We start from the raw sequence: 17,891 nt of genomic DNA on the forward strand, positions 1-17,891 counted from the left end.
CCCTTGTGTCTCACCCTTTGGGTTCCCCCGGACCCACAGCGCCCCCTCTGGGTCGGCACCTCCTCACAGCTGCTCCTGTATCCCACCTTTTGGGTTCCCCCAGGCCCGCAGCGCCCCCTCTAGTCCGGACCCTCCTCAGAGTTGCCCTTGTGTCTCACCCTTTGGGTTCCCCCGGACCCACAGCGCCCCCTCTGGTCAGGCCGCCGCCGCCCCGGTCTTGCTACCGCCTTTCTGTAGCCTAGCTCTCTTCGGGTCAGGTACTCACTTTCGAGGGGAGGGGCCGAGGAGATGGTCAGCAGGAAGTGACGTCGTAGGCAGGGCGCTAAGCGGTAGGATCAGGGAGCCGAGGCTTTTCCCTCCCCCTTGGATGACCAGAAGCGTGGAGGCCTGGGAACTCCCTCGGAGAGCCCCGCCTCAACCATAGAGAAGAGGCTGGTCTCTGGGGCTAGGAGGGCCCTGTAGCAGAAAGCACCATCGAGAAGGGCCCTCTCTCCGCCCGGAGGATCGAGGAAAACCTGGGTGGGGCCGGTGGCAGCCAGAGCCTGGGGGCGCCGGGGGCGCCGGGGTCCAGCGCGAAAATGGGGAGGTGGGAGGGGGAAAGCTAGGGAAAGAACCACAGAATGAAGGAAGAAAGCCCTGAATGAGTGAATGCCAAGGCTGGCGGCCAGCAGAAGCGCCAAACCCTGAGGACACAAATCAGGGCTGGCCGACTTAAGGGGCCAGGCGCAGGTGGACACGCCCCGACCGCGGACAATGGCCGAGGGCACAGCTAGGGGTCTGCAGGGTGGTCATGTGGGATGGGTCCACCCCACCACCCGCCCTCGGTTAATTCTCTCCCTCTGGTGCCTCTCTTTGTGTCCCCAGCGCTGGGCCAAGCACACAACAGGTGCTTCATAAGTGCTGATTGACTGAGGCGGTGACATGAGCCAACAGCCCCTGCATTTTGCAGACCAGCGCTCCAGCGGGTCCAGATGTTTGAGGGACCCCCTTAGCTCTTCTCTGAGCCCGGTGCCCAGGGTGCCTTCCCCGGGGCTGTCCAGGCAGGTGAACCCTGAAGGACAGAGCTGCCTGCGCATTTAAGGTTAGGGTTTGCCTCCCCCCAACCCCGCTTTCTGGGAAGGGTCCTCCCAACGGCACCCTAGCTTCGCGGGGCTCCAGTCCCTCGCGGGGTGGCCTCCCGCTATCTGAATGTAGGCTCCTTGATGGCAGGGGCGGGTCCTCTGGTTTCTGGGCGCGTTTAGGGTTAGGGTTCGCTTCCACCCCCTGCTTCTGGGGAAGGGTACCGTTGTCATCTTTGGTTCATCATTCTCCCTGGAGCCAACCAATTCCAAAACTCCTCCAAAAGCCCAGTATCTCTCCGACCGTCTTCTGCTTTCCCAGAAGAGCAAAAGAAACTTTGTCAAATGTTTTGCTGAATTTTCAATAGTTTCACTTACAAGTCCCCCCACCTACCCCTCTCCATCAGTCCCTGTCTCCAAAGGAAATGAGAACCACATTTGCAGCCTTGGGATCTAATCAATAAGAATTCATTAAGCGCCTATGGGCTGGGTGCCTGGTGCTCTGTGATGGGAGGAGAAAAGGGGCACAAGACCTTCCCTGGCCTCAAGGAGTTTACAATCTAATGGGAAAGACCCCATGCAAACAAATATACACCAAGCCAGCCATTTACAAGATAGCTGGAAAATAAAAGAGAGGCTCTAGAATTTAGTGGAGTAGGTTGGGACTTGAAGGGAGCCGGGGAGGTCAATAATAACAGAGTGAGGAAGGCAGCATTCTGTGCATAGGGGATGACCAGAGCACACAACCATTGAGTCTCTCTCTATTGGGGAATGAGGTGTAAGGAGATTGGGGAGGCTGGGTATGTTACAGAGGGCTTTGAATGCCAAACCCAGCATCTTGTATTTGATCCTGGAGGCCATAAGGGGGAGCCACAAGTTGGTGGGGAGGAGCGAAGTGTGGCATGGTTGGACATGGACTTTAGGAAAATCACTGGTGGATGAATGGAAGACTAGAGTAGGGGGAGCTGGAGGTAGGCAGACCCCTCCCCCCCAGCAGCTATTGCAATAGTCCAGGTAGGAGGGAATGAGGGTCTGCCCCTAGGTGAGAGCCCTGCCCAGGGAGAGAAGGGGGCATGTCGGAGATGCTGCAGAGGCAATCTCACAGGTCCTGGCACCATATTGGATCTGGGAGTGAGAGAGTGAGGAGTCAGGGTGACTCCTAGGTTGGGAGGCTGAGGGACCCGGAGGATGAGGGTCCCCTCTACAGCTTTAGAGAAGGGAGGAGGCCAGAGAGGGCTTAGGGGAGCAAATAATGAGCCTGATCAGTTTTGGACACATCAAGTTTCTGATGTCTTCTAGACACCCAGTTTGAAAAGCCAACAGAGGTGAGAGATTGGAGGTCAACAGCTTCAGTCTAGAGAGGTTGGCCTGTGACACCAGACCCCCTCCCCCACACACACACATGCTCGAACACACACACACCACACTCACACACACACCACACACACATACATACCCTTGAACACACATGCAGTGCTGAATGCCTGGCAGGCCTGCTAATTCCTAATTCCTTACACAGGACCCTCCATCCCTTCCTCAGTATTCTCCTTCCTCACCTCTCCAGCCTTCTCCTCCACAGTCTCACCAAGATGGCCCCAGCCACCAGGCTTCCCTCCCTAAGTCTGAGCTTTCTGCCCAGTTGCTCCTCCTTCGCAGACTTGAAGAGGCATGTTTCCCTGGCTTCTTAGATGTCCCCCAAGCAGCCCTTTAAAAATTGGCTCTAAAATTTTCCCAGAAATGAAAGGGTCTCTAGTTTATAGGACTCCTCTCTTGCACTTCTCCAGGTTGGGGGAGATGGGGGAGGGAGGAAACAAAAGATAAAAGGGAAAGGGCTGGGACAGAAAGAAGATAAGAGATTGGGAGGGAGGGAAAGAAGGAGCTCCTTCCTCCCCTTATCTGGACACAATGGTCTGTTTCCTTTGTAATCCTCCCCCTTGCACTCTAGGAAAAGATCATGAGGGAGCTGTAGTGTCCCAAGTACCCCAAGGTCGCCCCAGTTAGCTGGAAGAAGGCAGGACTGGAGGGGATGGAGGGCAGGGTGGGAAGGAGGGGTCACCCTTAGCCCCCACTCCAGAGGGCAGCTGGCTATTTCTCCTCCTCAGTGCACTAGGGGTAAGACCCCCCCCACCCAATGCATACCACCCCAAAAGTGTGGGACACACTCCTCCATAAGTATCTGTAGAGTCCTAAGGAAAGCAGCCGGGTTCGTCCTCAGCTTCCTGGGGCAGACGCTGTTGTCTATCATTATTTCTCAAGAGACATTGCCTGAAGGCTGAAAAGTGGGAAACCTCCCAATCCCCCAAAGTTCACAAGGTCCTCCTCTGGTTGTTGTGGAAGCTTATCTGACTCTCCATGACCCTATTTGGGGTTTTCTTGGCAAAGATACTGGAATGGTTTGTTGTCTCCTCCAGCTCGATTTGAAGATGAGGAAACTGAGGCAAACAGGGTTAAGTGACTTGCCCAGGGTCACACAGCTAGGAATGTCTGAGGCCAAATTCAAACTCAGAAAGGTAAGTCCAGCGCTATATCCACTGCACCACCTAGCTGCCCTGATCTGGAGGCCAGATCAAGATTCTTCTCCCCTCTCTCTAATCCCCAAGTTAGGCCTTGGCTAAAACTGCTGGCAGGACCTTCCAGTCTTTGGATTCAAAGGAGGCTGTTCTTTTATAGAAGAGCCACAGAAGATGCCTGGGGACACCCTCCCTGGGAAGCATCATAGCATTTCATGCAAAGACCCAAAGCATATTACACTTTCCCAACCTGATTAATGAGGTTGTTGGCGCCTGGTCTGAATGGGTGGATGGATGGATGGATGGATAGACGTGGATTGGGGAGTTCGATAGATGGACAGATGGGTAGATGGACGTGTGGGTAGATAGATGTGTGGGTAGACGGATGGATGGATGGATGGATGGATGGATGGATGGATGGATGGATGGATAGACATGGATTGGGGAGTTCGATAGATGGACAGATGGGTAGATGGATGTGTGGGTAGATAGATGTGTGGGTAGACGGATGGATGGATGGATGGATGGATGGATGGATAGACATGGATGGGGGAGTTCGATAGATGGACAGATGGGTAGATGGATGTGTGGGTAGATGGATGGATGGACGGATGGATGGATAGACGTGGATGGGGGAGTTCGATAGATGGACAGATGGATGGATGGATGGATGGATGGGTGGATGGATGGATGGATGGGTGGGTGAATGAATGGGTGGGTGGATGGATGGATAGACGTGGATGGGGGGGTTCGATAGATGGACAGATGGGTAGATGGACGTGTGGATAGATGTATGGATGGATGGATGGATGGATGGGTGGATGGATGGATGGGTGGGTGGATGGATGGATGGATGGGTGGGTGGATGGATGGATGGGTGGGTGGATGGATGGATGGATAGGTGGATGGATGGATAGACATGGATGGGGGGGGTTCGATAGATGGACATGTGGGTAGATGGATGGGTGGATGGATGAATGGATGGATGAGTAGGTAGATGGATAGATGAGTGGGTGGATGGATAGGTGGATGATGGGTAGACATGGATGGGGGGGTTGGATAGATGGATTCAGAGGAGGGGTTCTGGAGTGACTAAGGTATCAGAACCAGAGAGCATCATGTTAGTTACTTAAAACGAGGGTGATAGAAACAGAATTAGATTCTCTATTTGGGGAGATGCAGAGTCATTCTGTGCAGGTCCCAGACCTCCTTTTTTTCTTTTCTGCCTCCAAAACAAACACGATGCTCCACAGTGTCTCATCCCGCCTTCTTTCTTTAGAGGCGGCTGGGTGGTACAGTGGATACTGAGCCTGGAGTCAGAAAGACCAGAGTACAAATGGAGCCTAAGACATTAGCCATGTGATCCTTGTCAAGTCACTTGACTTCTGCCTCTGCCTATTTTGGGGATCACAATAACCCCTCACTCCCTTCTTCCCTCCCTCCCACTGCAGCCTGAAGGCACTTAGTGATAGGTAGTTCTAACAGACACAGAAGACTTTCATTGGATGGGAGATGACTTTCTCCTCCTTCCCTTAAGCCTCAGCTCACTAGCCAGCCTCCAGGAAGAAGCCTGTCATCACTCTGAGGAATTTGGCCTGTCCTATGCAGGAAAGAGCCAGGAGACGAGTGTCCAAAGCCAAGATTTCCACCTGCATTTGGAGGAATGCTCAGAGGTTCTGAAAGTTTTTGTGCCATCCACACCCCTCCCCACCCCACTTTGGCATGCCATCTGATGAAGCGTACAGACCCCTTCTCAGCATCCTGGTTTTTAAATGCATGAACTAATGATGGATTACAAAAGATACCAATGTCTTGTCTCTAACTCCACAGAGGCATGAGTTGGGCTGGACTGAAGAGGAGGAGAGGGGACCCCAAGCTCTCTATCCAAGGCTTGGCCCTTCTAAGACCAGTTCCAAGTGAACACACATAAAACATAGCAAAGAAGCCCTTTGATCCAAATCAGCCCAACAGATGGGAGAAGGTCCTTAGCAGGATCTCCCACAGACCACCCAGGGGAAGGAGCTGTCCCATTGGGAGTGAGATGGCTCAGAAGGCCAGTCCAGAGAGGGGCCTGGGACTCTCCCAAGGGGAGACTACCCCAAGGCTCTAGAGTAGCCAGCTAGGACTTCTGGCTCCTCTCATGGCAGCTTCTTCCCAAAGGCTGGCCTTCTGCGTTGTCTCTCAAGACTGGAAGCCAGGTGTATCCAAGGTGACTTATGCTCTGAGGCCTGAAGCTTGGCCAGTGAACTGAGCCCTCCTCTCTCTCCAGGACAGGGCCTTCATTCCATCAAGGAGAGGATCCCATGCCAATGGGCTAGTGACATTCCTCCCCAGAGCCGAAACTCCTGGCAGTTCCTTGCAAAGATCAGCAGGGCACATCTCTTTGAAACAGCAAGAATGATTTTCTTGATGTCCCAAGTAACCAACCTCCAGTGAAACTGAAATAACACAAAGGCTCATTGACAGTACGTACAGTAATAACAAAAGTAGTTTGGAGACGTTTCTATGGCGTGCCTCCTGTGTGCCAGGCCCTGTGCTAAGCGCTTCCCAATTATTGGCTCAACTGACCCTCACAAAAGCCCTGGCAGATAGGAGCTATTTTCATCCTAATTTTACAGATGAAAAAAATATGAGATGGAGATTAAGCAACCCAAGGCCACCCAGCTAGTAAGTGTCTGAGGCTGGATTTGAACTCGGGTCTTTCTGACTCCAGGCCCCACTGTGGCCCCAACATCCCTTGGATGGACTAGCCCCTCACCGATTGGCTACTTTGTAAGCCCCTGGAAAGGCGAAAGCAGTCTTATCTTGGTCTTGTTCAGACACAGGACTCTGGTGGTATCTACCAAGTCCAAGGCTGGAAACCTGCCTAACAGACAACCCTGGACACCTCTCCCCATGGCATTGTGAACCGGTCCACATTAGGCATTCTGGCAATCAGCTCCCATCTGCATCTTGACACTTTTCTTTTCACCACCGCCAAAGGCCAGGTATGAGGGCTGCTGGGTTCTGTGAGGCTGCTGCCATTAGCCAGCATTTCTTGGAGGTGTTTCCTGAGATCCTCCACCTCCTCCTAGCTCTTCCTCTGAATGGTTGGGAATCTATGGGTTGCATCAAGCACCCCCCACTCATGCCTGGAGAACAAGACTGAGTTCAGCCTCAGTCTCTCCTTTCACTCTGGTGGCACTGGGAAGTCCCCACTGTCTAATCCCTCAGGATCCAGCCCAGACTCTAAACAGCAGAGGATCCTGCAGCCAACGCCCCCTGGAGCCCCTCGCCTGAGCCTTCTCATAAGCCTGTGCCCCCTGGGAGCCCCTCATCTGTGCCCTCTCGTAAGGTTCTGCACAGTCTACATGGACAGTCACCAGCTACAGGCAGGGCTCCCAGCTTGTCACCTGCAGTATCCTGCTGGAATGTGGAAAAGGCTAGAACTGGTTCAGATCAGTGCCATCACTCCAGATGGTGAGCCAGACTGTCCACTTTTTTGTTGACACCAACAACTTCCCTGGGAAAGGAAAAGGTCACCTGGATGTGATGAGGTTAAAGAAAAATGTTGATGGTAGGGAACTATAGGTTTTTAGGGGTGCTTGAGGCCCCAAAACAAGGACCCACCACGTCCTGCGTCCTGCGAATGAATTCTACTCAAGCCTTCTCAGCCAAGAAAAAAGAAAGTTTATTAAGGATTTGCCACATTGGGTTGTCATTAGAAATCTCACCATTTCTCACACTTGTTTTCACAAGTGGGCCAGGTTCAAGCTACTGAGGCAAGATGAGACTTATATACAGAAATGTTGCAGGAGGGATTGAGGGGTCTTGAGTAGTCTGGGGTAACTAGAGGAGGGGTTTCGGGAGGGCCTTGAGGAGGGGTCTAAGGAGGATCTTGATGGGATTGGGGTGACTAGAGGTCAAGACTCCAGGAAATGAGATTAAGGGTGAGAAATAGCTGAGGGCAAGGATATTGATAGTATCAAGGGTGGGAAGTAACTGGACAATGGAGGGCTAGGCTAGGTAGAGATTTGGGCCTAGATAATGAAAGGCTTAGGTCTTAGGCAAAGGCCAGATCTAGTGGGAAGATTCAGGGAGAGTTCAAGGGGGTTCCCAGAGACTGTACCCCCATCATTCTCCCCTCAAACAAATGGGACCCAAATTCTTTTGGGGCCCAAAGGGGTTCCCACCATCTAAACCCCTTCAGATGAACCCCAAAGGTGCAAGGTCTTTATTGCCAAAGGCCCCCTCTTTGGCCATCATAAAAATGGTTGGGAGGTGATGGTGCCTAGAGTAGCCCTATCCAGGATGGTGTGGCAGTCCACTGCCTCAGTTTTTACTGTCTCCTCCTTGGGAGATCCTATGAGTCCAGGTGGAACACACCCACAGGGAACTGAGGATGAGGCCAATGTGACTGTCCAGGGTGTCCCAGGTGGCCCCCTGCTCCGGCCCTGCTCCAGTTTCCTGAAGCCTCATCAGAAGATTTTAACTTCTCCAAGGCTGCATTGTCTTTGCCAGCACATTCAACAGGAGTACTCAGTCTAACCCAGGATTACAACAAAAAAAAGTACTCTGATAGAGGCCTTAGTGTCAGGCCTTTGTGTTCTCCAGGCCCTCCCAGGTCCTTGCCTCTCCAAAGACAGTGGGCTTTTGTAGAATGGCTCTCCGTCTCCTGGCAGGTGAGAAATAGTAGGAGCAGTTGGAATAGCCTGGCCCTCTGGATTATATTGATCCGGTCACCTGGGACAGCAGGGTCCCTGACTCTGTCAGCTGCACAAGGGTCACATCCAGAGCCAGGACCACCACATGTCTGTATTGGTGGTCTCTGCACACCTTGCTCCTGCGGGGGAACTCAGGAGGCTCTTCTCCTTCTCGCTGCATGGTATTAGAGACGAAATAAGTGAAGGGGCCTTCTGATCCGCCAAACATCCGAGCTAAAGAGTTTGTATACACTCCTACCATTTGCACTCTGCCTTTGCAGCCGGCTACCTTAGGCTCTCGGACAGTCTGCTCCCTTTGTCTGACTGGGGGTGGTCTCCCAGTGGCCCAGGCACACTCTCCTGTCCTACCCAAGACTCCCAGGATTGTTTCTCTAGAGGACAGAGTTTGCATCCAGAGAAAATGCCAGTTGGGGGGTCTCTGGACTCATAAGCACATGCCTCCACCTCCTTCCAGCCAGTAGAATTGTGACCACTGATTGTGTCTGTCTGATTAAAGGGGCTCCTACCTCTGGGAGCAGCTGCTCCTCCTCAGAGGATGGCCAAGTCTGAATCACTTTCTGCTGTTCATTCCTCAGGCATATCCCCATGGTCAAAAGCCTCAGACAGCATCAGAAGAAAGTCCTGAATTGTCTCACCTACCTCACCTTCCATGGCCTCCATCAGACACTCTTCCCAAACTTTCACTTCTCTGTCTACTATCCTCAAGTGTCCTCATTCTTAAGGCTGGGGTCTTCTCTGATACCAGGAGACCTCTATGCTTTCCAAATGCAAAAGCAAGACAGTGCCCCTGAAGTAGGAGAGCTCTCATCTCTTCTAGAGATCCCTCCATCTGCCACACTGACACACAAATATCAACGCAAGTTATCAATGCATCCTATACTGAGCTTAAGCAGTACTGTAGTACAGCAAGACAGGAATGCAAATCATTATGGGAAATATCTCTTCCTTAGACTTTGTGGCAGCTTACAGCTGCCAAAATAAATCTATCACAAAGCAGAGAATGTTGAGCTAAAAACCCTGATTTTCTTGTGCTTAAGTATGGGTTCAGGATTTAAAAAAAATTCTGATCCAGGACTAGTAGTTTTGGTCACACAGGCCTGGTCAGACAGATTCATTAGCTCATTCTTCCTTCCTTCTGATGAGGGCACAGTCTCTGGGAACCCCTTGAACCCTTGAACTCTCCTTGAATCTTGCCACTCTACCTGGCCTTGGCCTCAGGCTATAACCATTAGGCCCAAATGCCTACCTTGCCCAGTCCTCTATTGTCCAGCTGTTTCCACCCTTAATCCTGTTTCCCGTCCTTAATCCTGATCAAAATATCTATACCCTAGCTCCGCTACCCCAGCCCTTGATGGGTTGTCATTTCCATATAGCCTTCAGCTATATCCCCCACCCTGGAGTCTGACCTCGTCCTTAAGTCCCTCCCTAGACCCCTCCTCTGGTCACCCCAGACCACCCCTCAATCCCTCCCACAACCTTTGTGTATATAATCTCCATCTTGCCTCCATGAAGGGGGTCAGAACCAATCTAGCTCAGATGGGTCTGGCCCCTTTTCCTTACAGGCGTCGCAAGGGGTGGGATCTCTCGGGGCAGGCTTATTTGGCTAACTCTTAATAAACTTTATCCTTTCCCTTGGCTGAGAAAGCTTGAGTCGAATTCTTTTGGCAGGACCCGGCGTGTCAGTACTTTGGGGTGTCGAGCACCTCTCACCCCAAACCCTCATCATTTATGGTTCCCTGACCGGGAAGCACTGCTAATCTCAAGTTCTTCTCCAGCCAAGACTGAAGGTATGTGAGCCTCCCCCTCTCCCAATCCCTCTCCTCGCTCTCCAAACATTTTGGATGTGCTTCTCGGGCCTGACCTCAGCAGGTCCCAGTGGGTTGGACAGCTTGGTCTAGTGGTCTCAGTGAGTCGGACAGTCACGCTGTCCTGGTCAACCTGACGCTCTCTGGTGGTTCTCGGTGGGTCGGACAGCTTGGTCCAGTGGTCTCAGTGAGTCGGACAGTCACACTGTCCTGGTCAACTCAACCTGACGCTATCAGGTGGTTCTCGGTCCAGTGGTCATGTCGAAGGACATGGACGGATGCCCCATCCGGAAGCATGTGCCAGATCCTTTCAATTGTTTCGGCGCTGGGAATTTGGGAAAGTTTCAGGTACCTTCTGTATATTTTGTTTTCTTGTTTTATTTTGTTTGTCTCCCAACAATTACTCCTAACTTCTCCTTTACTAAGGAGGAAGGAATTTCCAGCCGAAGGGACCCCACGCCCTGCCTCTACTGCAGGCCCTGCAACATCTATCACCATGGGCCCTATCCCCAAGGCAATCCCTACTCAAGTTCCAGCCTCGGGCCCTGCCCCCACGGCAATATCTCCTCCCCTAGCCCCTCTCTCTGAGGTAGCACCCACTTGGGTCTCTGGGGTATCTTCCCCTCTGACCTCTACCCCTCCTCAGGTACTAGCTGATCTCCCTTGCCAGGCAGATGCGCTGGCCTTGCAGTCTAATCTACTTCAGCCCCAAGCTCCAGGTCCCACAGCGCCTTCAAGGCTTTTTCCCCTGAGGGAAATGCCTGCCTCCCCTGCTGGGACAAGGAGATTGCATGTTCCATTCTCCATTTCAGATCTCATCCAAATTAAAGAAAAACTGGGGAGACACTCAGAAGATCCCACTAAGTTTACTGAGGGTTTTAGGGATCTGTCCCTGCAATTTGAACTTTCTTGGTGTGATTTGCATATCCTCTTCTCTACCTGTTGAACCACTGAGGAGAAGAGGAGAATATGGGAACATGCTCAAAAATTTGGGGACAGTTTGGCTAGCAATAACCCCATAAACTATCCCCCAGGAACAGCTGCTGTTCCCACTAGTGACCCAGGATGGAATTATCAAAGGAGTGAGGATAGAGAAAAGAGAGACCATAGGGTAATTTGCCTGTTAGAAGGCCTAAGAACTGCATTTCAAAAGCAAATAAATTTTCAAAAAATTAGGGAGATTACTCAGGGAGAAAAAGAAAACCTTGCCCTTTTCCAAGCCCGGCTAGTAGAAGCTATTAAGAAGTATACAAATTTGGATCCTGATTCTATTGAAGGGGTGGCAACAGTTAATATGTATTTCATTAATCAGTCTGCCCCAGATATTAGGAGGAAACTGCAGAAATTGGCAATGGGACCCCAAACACCTCAGGCCCAATTACTGGAGACAGCATTCGGAGTGTTCAATAATAGAGACTTAGTCCAGGCAGAGGAAAAAGCCAGAGACAGAGAACATGCCCAATTCTTGGCGGCTGCCATGGCCAGGAGATTGCCGGAGGGTGCTTCTGGCAACTTTGGCAAAGGGGAAACCTGCTTTCGATGTCACAAGGAGGGTCACTGGTCTAAGGAGTGCCCCTCTAGGGCGCCCCCCTGGAAGAAGCCTCTAGGATCCACGCCTCCGGGACCATGCCCAGCATGTCCCCGAGGTTGGAAAAGTGGTAGAGCCTCCTCCCAGCACCCTGTCCTCCAGTCTTCTCAAGACTCGGAAGGAGGGGAAAGCCTGGGGCTTGGCTGTGCTCCCACTTTCTCCACCTCTCTCGAGGAGCCCTGGGCAAAATCGAGGCAGAAGGTAAGGTTACCCACTTTATCACGGCTATGTTCTCTTGTTTTAACTAATTGCTCTGGCCCCACATGCCCCTCGACCCATCAGGTCATGGGCATCAAGGATCTGTTGTCTGAACACTCCTTCTCTGGCCCTGCCCCCTTTTGGGGAAGGGACCTGATGGTGAAATTGGGAAGCCAATTTTCTATAGTTAAACCTCATAACTCCCTTTTCCCTCTGTTTCCCAGACCTCCCCATGTTCCCCCAGAGGCATGGGAGAGGGTTGAGCCAATTGTTTGGGATCAGGGAATTCCTGGGCAAGCTACTTCTGCCACCCCAGCCATAGTTCCCCTCCATTGCCTTCATTATCCAATTAAGCCCAAGGCTTGGGAGGGACTGCAACCATTAATTGGCACTCAAGGCCCTGACTCACTCCCTCTAGAGTGGGGCCCCTACCCAGCACAAGCTTTTGGGACTTTGAAAACTAAACTGACCACCACTCCAGCATTAGCCTTACCTAATCTAGAAAAACCTTTCATTCACTCTGCTGAAGGAAGGAGAGGACAGGCTTTGGAAATTCTAATCCAGTCCTTAGGATCTGACCCCTGTTTTCCAAAACAATTAGATTCTCTGGCTGCTACAGCCATTCCAATTGAGGAAGCTTCTAAGCCTCTAGCAGACCAGCCCCTAGAAGCTCTGCCTTGCCAGAGCACCCTGGAAGCAGAGGGCCACCAGTGCCTGGCTAACCATAGGCTCACCAAACATCAAAACTTGCTCTTAGATATCCCCGACCTAATTTGGATGTGCTACACACTCCTGAACCCCGAAGCAGAACAAGTGGTTAGGGGAGCTAGGTATGAAATAGTCATCTTTAATTCCCACCAGGGATATTGTCCTTTCTCTGTACTCCTGTACTGTCTGTTTTGTTGTTTGCTTAACTTCCTTGCCAGGTTTGTCTCCTCCAGTCTCCAAGCCATGAACTTCCAGATGACTGTGCACCCCTTGAACTGGACCCATCAAGACAGCTCTACGCCCCTTGTCAGCAGGAAGCAATTCCAGAAGCTGAGACCTTCGTCCCTGACCCCAAAAGAATTTGGGTCCCATTTGTTTGAGGGGGGAATGATGAGGGCACAGTCTCTGGGAACCCCTTGAACCCTTGAACTCTCCTTGAATCTTGCCACTCTACCTGGCCTTGGCCTCAGGCTATAACCATTAGGCCCAAATGCCTACCTTGCCCAGTCCTCTATTGTCCAGCTGTTTCCACCCTTAATCCTGTTTCCCGTCCTTAATCCTGATCAAAATATCTATACCCTAGCTCCGCTACCCCAGCCCTTGATGGGTTGTCATTTCCATATAGCCTTCAGCTATATCCCCCACCCTGGAGTCTGACCTCGTCCTTAAGTCCCTCCCTAGACCCCTCCTCTGGTCACCCCAGACCACCCCTCAATCCCTCCCACAACCTTTGTGTATATAATCTCCATCTTGCCTCCATGAAGGGGGTCAGAACCAATCTAGCTCAGATGGGTCTGGCCCCTTTTCCTTACAGGCGTCGCAAGGGGTGGGATCTCTCGGGGCAGGCTTATTTGGCTAACTCTTAATAAACTTTATCCTTTCCCTTGGCTGAGAGAGCTTGAGTCGAATTCTTTCGGCAGGACCCGGCGTGTCGGTACTTTGGGGTGTCGAGCACCTCTCACCCCAAACCCTCATCACTTCAACTAAGTTAGAATGAAATCATAATCCCATACATCCCCCAAGGAAACCAGCTGAGTGAAGCAGACTCTGTAGATAAACTGAGTCAGGTTACAGACTAACCAGAGAGTTTTTAAAGAAGGCCCGCTGGGCTAATTGAGAGGAAGAGATCTACATATCCTGAACACAACCAAAAGCTGGCAAGGCAGGGAAACTCGTCCACAAATAAAATCTTTTGGGGGGAGGTTTAAAAGATGTTATATACCCTCCTTCTCATTTGATTGCTAGTCTCAGGAAGGTCAAGTCTTCCCTTAATACCAACATTCCATAAATCAGTTTGGTTTTTGTTTTGGTGCCAGGTAAGGTTAATATTAACAGGAAACAGGTTTCAGGAGTCACCAGATATTCAGGAGAAACAGCATCATGAAAATTAAATTTAAATATAAATAAAAGGAAAGTGAAAAATCATCATCACAAAATTGTGAAAACAATATCAATGGGTTTTTTTTTTATGCATCACTATCTAGCAAGTAATCACCCATTCAGTTGTGTTCAGATTTTTGAGACATTCACCATATCAATAGGACCAGAGCAGGACGCAGCCAAGCCAGGACAGGTTTGTCATACCTCCCCAAAACCCTGATAGAACAAAGTAAAAATTACATTCGAAGTTCAACAAATAATCAGGAAGAAGAAAAATTGTGACTAAAAAAATTCTTTAAATGAAAGGAAAAGTGTTCCCAGAATAAGACAAAATCCTCCTTCAGAAACAAAACTGGCCACAGGGAAAGGTCAAAAACTTCCTTCCCAAAAGTTTCCTAGGCCTTGCTTTGTGGGCCTGAGGCAAGGCCCATTAAAGGTCCTTGGAATTCATCACCTCCGAAGTCAATCCTGGAGGAAAAGTCCGGAGTTTTGTCAGTTTACAAAGACCAAGGGCAAACAAGGAACCAATCTTTTGTTAAAGAGCTTTTGGAAATTCTATTCTAAGGTGCTCATCTCCTTTTCAAAACTGTGCCTCTTAAAGAGTCTTTGACTAGATTGGGAGCTCCCTGAGGGCAGGGACTTTTACCTTTCTTAGGCCAGGGCTGACCACACCAGTTGGTGCTTAATAAATGCTTGTAGACTCTAAGTATTTTTTGTGTGTGTGGTGGAGAAAATAGCTGTCCTATTTTGTACTTGGAGAACCTCTCCAGAAAGGACCCTTTAACCCCTATTGGATCTGTGATCTTATCAATTTGGAAGTCAGACAGCCAGGCAGACCTGAACCCTTCCTAGCTTGCTAGGGAACCTCTCTCCAAAACCTCCAGAAGGTCCCTTGTCACCTCTTCTTTCTGTGTCCCATGTTCCTTAAGGACCACAGTTCATGTATCACCACCTGCATGTGCCCACCATGTACCTCTCCATCACCCACTATGTGACATTCATTTTAAATTCTTCAGAAGCACCTGACCTCTCTTGCACTAAATGAGCCACACCAAGCTTCTCAGGAAGATTTTCCTGGAAGGAGTGAAAAGCCTGGTCTTCCTCTTCCTCAAAATGAATCCAGGTGGCTGCAGAGAATTCTGGGTAAGATGATGAAGGGAAAGGCAGAGATGCCAGAAAACACCTGAAAGTGGCTCCAGGAAGAGCAGTGATAGAGAAAGCCCCCCATCTGGTCCAGAGCCACACAGACAGACAGACAGATAAACAGACAGATGGATGGATGGAAGAAGAGAGAGAGGGAGGGAGAGAGAGAGAGAGAGAGAGAGAGAAAGAGAGAGTGAGGGAAGCTGGCACCAGCCCCTGTAAATGGCTCTGATGCAGTTTGGGGTTGTTGGGAACCCTGAAATATCAGGGTATAGGGCAGCATCTGCCTGGAAAGAATTCACACACTCAAACTTTCTTCCAGTCAAATGACAAGGTTTATTGGTTCCTAGTGAAGCTGCCACTTAATGGGGGTGAGACTGATGCTCTTATACAAAAAAGCATGGTGAAAGGATCTGGATGGGATTGAGTGTTAAGGAGTCTGGAGTAGGATGTCAAATAAGTTAATTAGGTGAGTTAGGTGGACTAGGCTGGGCCAGGTGCCTTGCTTTCTTTTGTTTGTTTTTGGTTTTTGGCAGGGCAATTGGGGTTAAGTGACTTGCCCAAGGTCACATAGCTACCACATGTGTCAAGTGTCTGAGACTGGATTTGAACTCAGGTCCTCCTGACTCCAGGGCTGGTGCCCTACTCACTGTGCCACCTAGCTGCCCCAGACTGGGTTGCTTTTAAAGATATGGTCTTTTCTTTTTAGGGGTCTGGTTCCCATCACCCCATCAGCCCCAGCTCCAATCATCAGGCACCTCACCCTGGTGTCTCAGAAAACAAGCAGGGAAAGACTTACTCTCCAAGAGAGAAGGACCAACAGGACATTCCTTAAAAAATTACAGGAGGCACCTGGGCACTGAGGCCAGAGGCCTGACCCCATTGTGACAGGGGATGGGATCCTCAATCCTACAAAGAGTCTAGCAGAGACCTTCATTTCCAATGGCCAGCAGCAGGTACTGAGGATGGGCCAGGAGCCTAATGCCAGCCACCCCACACAGATTATTTCGCCACTTCTTTTTGGGGGGAGGAGGGAGGCAATCAGGGTTAAGTAACTTGCCCAGGGTCACACAGCTAGTAAGTGTCTGAGGCCACATTTGAACTCAAGTCTTTCTGACTCCAGGGCTGGTGCTCTATCCACCATGCCACTTAGTTGCCCACACCCCATGCAGATTGGCAGCAGCATTGAGATTCCTGAAGAGATAGCACCCAACAAGGTCTACTCAACCCATCCAAGAGGGCTGATGGGAATGGGCCCAAGAGCAATATCCCAAACCAAAATATGAGTCAACAAAAGAAGAAATCCTAGCATAATTAAGAAACATTCTGGTTAAGAGAAGCCCCAAAGGGAAACCCACAAGATGAGACTAAGGCCACCAGTACAAGCAGAGTTTTAGAGATAGAAAAGTGGTTTGGTTACAAGTACCGTCAGAGCAGGTAAAAGAAAGAAGTGAGAAGAAAAAATGAAATTAGAGATGAATGAAAATTAAGTACTTATGAAGGGCAAAACACTCTGTTAAGCACCAGGGATACCAAGAGAGGCAAAAGCCAGTCCCTGCCCTCAAGGGGCTTACCTTTTCAAAGGGGAGATGACACCTGGGAAAGTCAGACAGTCAGTCAATAAATATTTCTTAAAGGGCCTACTCTGTGCAAGGTGCTCCCAGTATCATGCCAGTCAGATGGAAAGGTCCCCTGGTCCTTAGGGGGTGGTGCCAAGGCAGGTGATGAAGGCTTTTCTCTAGCATGTTTTCCATTCATAAAAACACATCTGTTTCTGACCTTGAACCGTTTGACGATGCCAATGACTATGGTGGGGAAGAGACTGTTGGCTGAAAGCTCCCAAAGAAGCTGCTGCCAGCTGGTATCTCCACAGGAGCTTCCTTGAAATGTGCTGCAGGTGACAGGCTAGAAGCTGGGCTGGCAGTTGGCTTCACACTGCTGTACTTTCAGCTCTTGGGATTCATTGGGAGGCAATTGGTGGTCAGGCATGGCAAGCCTTTTCCACAAAGCTTGTTCGTTTGAGTGGTGACTTTAAGACCAGGATGGAAGTAGAGCTAGTAGAATAAATCACTTCTAACAGAAGATGGGAAGCCTAGCTCAAGTAGTAGGCTCCACCAAAATAGAATAAAACAAACAGAATTAAATTATTCCGACAAGAAATATTAGGGGAAAAGGTCAAAAGATTGAAAAATACAAAATCATATAAAGTATTTCATGTTTTTTTTTTAAAAAAGGACCCTCAAAACAGGTTAAAAAGAGATAATTAAAGAATCATCAAGGTCATGTGAGCAACAGGGTTCCCACTTCTGTTGTCCTTGGCTCTCAAAGAGGACCAAAATGACATTCCTATGCTAGAGTCAGGTTTCAATGTGTCCGACTGTGGAGGATCAGACCAATATGAGCTTGGAATGCTCTACCACGGGTTGGGCACAAATAGTCCATGTGAACATTTGGGGTGGATTCTCTAAATTTGCACATCCTGCCTTTCCTTTGAGGTGTTTCAATTCTGCTTTGCTTATAGAGCACAGCACCTTCTCTGATGTGGGCAGGCCATGCTGAGATGTCCTGTGCCAGTGTCTCCCATGTCACACAATCCATTCCAAAGTTCTTAAGAGACCTTGAGAGTATCCTTGTATGGCTTCTTCTGCCCACCATGTGAATGCTTGCCCTGTGTGAATTCTCCATAAAATAATCTTTTTGGCAAGCAGACATTTTTCATTTGAACAGCTGCCTGTAGGAGTTGCACTCTCTGCAGCAGGGTTTAACATAAGCAAAGCATAGAAATAATAAGTAGGTAA

The sequence above is a fragment of the Trichosurus vulpecula genome, chromosome 2 (genome assembly GCF_011100635.1).
Source record: "Trichosurus vulpecula isolate mTriVul1 chromosome 2, mTriVul1.pri, whole genome shotgun sequence".
Classification (NCBI taxonomy): Eukaryota; Metazoa; Chordata; class Mammalia; order Diprotodontia; family Phalangeridae; genus Trichosurus; species Trichosurus vulpecula.